General features: G+C 51.5%; 1 long non-coding RNA gene across 1 annotated transcript; it reads right to left on the bottom strand.

Annotated features, from left to right (window-relative positions):
• Positions 1-564: 564 nt before the first annotated feature.
• On the bottom strand, positions 565-2586 carry LOC139256769 (uncharacterized). The gene is made up of 3 exons (XR_011592197.1): positions 2523-2586; positions 1884-1979; positions 565-616 (listed from the first exon to the last, which is right to left on the bottom strand). It is a non-coding gene; the product is annotated as an uncharacterized lncRNA (long non-coding RNA).
• Between the last annotated feature and the right edge of the window lie 1520 nt (positions 2587-4106).

The raw sequence follows: 4106 nt of genomic DNA on the forward strand, positions 1-4106 counted from the left end.
AGTGCAAGACCGTGATATGGAGAATGTGTGAAAGAGAGACAAAGAGAGAGACAGAGAGAGAAAGAAAGTGATAGAGAGAAACAGAATGGGAGAGAGAGGAGACTGATGTAGAGGGACAGAGCAAGAGAGATAGAAAGAGACTAAGTGAGAGACAGATTACATTTGGAACAATGTGCACAGTTCCAGTCTCCATATGCCTTGGTTAGACCACACTTGGAGCACTGTACACAATTCTGACCATCATATACCTCGGTGGGACCCCGCTTTGGGCACTGTGGAGAGTTATCGCTCCCATAATATCAAAAGGATAGAGTGGGTCTGAAGGAGGAGCCAAAACAAAAGGTTTACAAGTATGATATCAGAACTGAGTGGGTACAACTATCAGGAAATGTTGTTAAGGCTGGGGCGTATTTTCGCCAAGAAATATCTCTCTCGGGATCGGGAGATTCTCAGGAACTGAGCAGGTCATGGGTCACATTGGGTGCAGTGCCTGTTTGAATCAACTCCTCCAGACTGATACCTGAGGCTGTAGGTCCCACTGGGACAGAGGCCGGTTTCTCAGTGCTTTGTTCAGATGTTTGTCCCTCAGGTTCCTGAGTTGGGGTTGTTGCCGGATCTGTAATAAAGGACGGGAGACATGGGAGGGTAAAATACTGGGAATACTCAATCGGGACATCAGGCTGATACTGGAGTCTGGAGAATGTCACACACTAGACTTTAAATAAGTCAACCAATCCCAGTCACCTCAGTCACTGCATCCCACTCCCCTCAGTCACTGCATCCCACTCCCCTCAGTCACTGCATCCCACTCCCCTCAGTCACTGCATCCCACTCCCCTCAGTCACTGCATCCCACTCCCCTCAGTCACTGCATCCCACTCCCCTCAGTCACTGCATCCCACTCCCCTCAGTCACTGCATCCCACTCCCCTCAGTCACTGCATCCCACTCCCCTCAGTCACTGCATCCCACTCCCCTCAGTCACTGCATCCCACTCCCCTCAGTCACTGCATCCCACTCCCCTCAGTCACTGCATCCCACTCCCCTCAGTCACTGCATCCCACTCCCCTCAGTCACTGCATCCCACTCCCCTCAGTCACTGCATCCCACTCCCCTCAGTCACTGCATCCCACTCCCCTCAGTCACTGCATCCCACTCCCCTCAGTCACTGCATCTCACTCCCCTCAGTCACTGCATCCCACTCCCCTCAGTCACTGCATCCCACTCCCCTCAGTCACTGCATCCCACTCCCCTCACTCACTGCAGCCCACTCCCCTCACTCACTGCAGCCCACTCCCCTCAGTCACTGCATCCCACTCCCCTCAGTCACTGCATCCCACTCCCCTCACTCACTGCATCCCACTCCCCTCACTCACTGCAGCCCACTCCCCTCACTCACTGCAGCCCACTCCCCTCACTCACTGCAGCCCACTCCCCTCAGTCACTGCATCCCACTCCCCTCAGTCACTGCATCCCACTCCCCTCAGTCACTGCAGCCCACTCCCCTCAGTCACGGCATCCCACTCCCCTCAGTCACTGCATCCCACTCCCCTCAGTCAGTACATTCCTCTACAGTCAGTTACTATATCTCACTGCCTTCAGTCACTGAACCCCACTCCTCTCAGTAACAGCATTCTGCTCATCACTATCCACTCAGTCTTCTAATCCGACTCCCCTCAGGCTCCTCATCGCACTGTCCTCAGGCTCCGGGTCCCACACCCCTCAGCGACGATATACCACTCCCCTCAGTCACTACATCCCACACTACTCCGTCACTACATCCTACTCCCTTCAGTAAGGGACTGGATGAATCTGATGATCGAAGGATCTCTGCAGTTCCATTGGGTGAACAGTCTGTGTAGAATGGACCCCACGAGGCAGATACCTGAGGCAGCAGACCCCGCTGGGATAGTGCATGGACTGTCAGTCGATTCAAGAGTCGATTGTTCCTCAGGCCCCTGAGTTGGGGATGTCTCTGGATCTGTAATAAATTAATGGATAGGTGGGAGAGTGCAGATTGTTAGCAACAGAGCAGTCATCAGTGGAACCGGACGTTTTCAGACACCAGTCTTTATATAACCCAGAATCAATAAATCTGTCCCCCTCAGTCACTACATCCCATTCCCCTTCTCCACTGCATTATGTTATTTGGTCCTGGGATGTGGGCGTCACTGGCAAGGCCAGCATTTATTGCCCATTCCTGCTTGCCCTCGAGAAGATGCTGGGGAGTCACTTACTTGAATAAAACTGCGTGGCTTGCTGGGCCGTTTTAGAAGGTAGTTCAGAGTTCACCCCATTGCTGTGAGTCTGCAGCCATATATATCCCAGACCGGGGAAGGATGGCAGATTTCCTTCCCTGATGGACATTAGCCTTTATATAACTCACAATCTTCCCACAACACTCCTCTCAGCGAATGCAAGCGACGGCCATCAGTAAGAGACTGGATGTATCTCTAGGACTGAGGATTTCTGCTGTTACATGGGGTGAACAGTCTGTTTTCAATGGTCCACACAAGGCAGGTACCTGAGGCTGTAGACCCCGCTGGGGTAATGGATGGATGGTCAGTGGATGCGAGAGTTGATTGTTCCTCGGGCCCCTGAGCTGGGGAAGTCTCTGGGTCTGTAATAAAATAAGAGTGGTATTAGTCATTGCAGATTGGATGATGGTATAGTCCAGAGAAGGTCAGATACCAGTGCAGATGAAAGGGATACTCGAAGGTCAGTGGGAGATATCATGCAGTATCTCAGTCTGCTGTGCCCAGCGCTACACTGGGGGTCTATCTCCGTCAGTGGGCACGGCAGGGAACAGAGTGTCCGACAGACACAGAGAACACAGTCTGATTCAGCTCCATGTAGCTTTGCTGTAAAAAGACCACTTTGTGTTTCAGATCCTTCATCCGTTGTGTCCCTTACAACCAGGAGGGGCGCGTGTAACTTTCTTACTGCTGTTGATGACACGGGACATCCCAGAGTCACCCTTCTGGGCCATTCACAATCGCCAATGTACCTGTGCAATAAGCAGCAGAACAGCCACCAGTCGGATTCAACTCATAAACCGAGTAACTGGTGCAGTTTTTGATCTTTATCTCCCAGTTCCAGCGACAGGGATTTCCAGCGCTGGTAAAACAAATTGTCCCCGTCACTTCTCCCTCTCCAACGGCGGGATGAGTTCCTGAAATGAGGATTACAAATGTAAAAGATGAAGAATTTAATCGAGGTGAGCAGTGCTGGACAGTGAATGAAAATCTGAGATTATAAAGGCTGAAAGTACCCTTTAACCAGCCTGTGACGTTTGTGGAGCAGTGATAGTCTGGGACCGCAGTCTCCGGAATCTTCCATCCGCCAGAACTGGAACAACAATCCCACAGAGTCAGTCAGCCCCTGAACTGATTCAATGATCAACTGACAGAAGCTGTTCCCCTTTCCCTGTATTCACTCCCTGCCCCATTGCTCTGACTGATGATCCCGGTCACTCTACACAACCGGTTGCTAACCTCACACTTTGGTCTCTTCAGTACATTTACTCCTGGCTTATTGATTAATTTATCTGTCCTTTCCCCCTCACGTTACCTTTTAAATCTGTACCATCCGTACTGGAGATCACGATCACACTGATAGTTTGCGATGCACTCAGGCCCAATACAATCCGTGCTCCTCCAGGGCTGGTCCAGGATTGTGTGATCCACACACGGGTCAGTGAGTGAGGAGTCTGGGACTGAGTGACAGAAAGATGTTTAGTGTTAATATAAAGCACAGTTAATGTTACAGAGTAGCGTGTACCCCCTGAAGCACCAATAGCCTCAGTCTCACTCCCCGCCCTGGTAGAACATCCCCCAAATTCTCTAAACCAGGATGTCATCTTCCAGTGCAGCCTCCCCTCAAACTCACTGCTCACAGAGAGACCTCGTAGAGTATCCCAATACCCAGGGGAACACTGAGTGTAGAGGGTGGGGACACTGGATGGTCAGTGGGAGATACCATGGGGTATCTCAGTCCCCGGGTGAACACTGAGTGTAGAGGGTGAGGACACTGGATGGTCAGTGGGAGATACCATGGGGTATCTCAGTCCCCAGGTGAACACTGAGTGTAGAGGGTGGGGACACTGGAT

This window comes from Pristiophorus japonicus, unplaced genomic scaffold (genome assembly GCF_044704955.1).
Source record: "Pristiophorus japonicus isolate sPriJap1 unplaced genomic scaffold, sPriJap1.hap1 HAP1_SCAFFOLD_759, whole genome shotgun sequence".
NCBI lineage: Eukaryota > Metazoa > Chordata > Chondrichthyes > Pristiophoridae > Pristiophorus > Pristiophorus japonicus.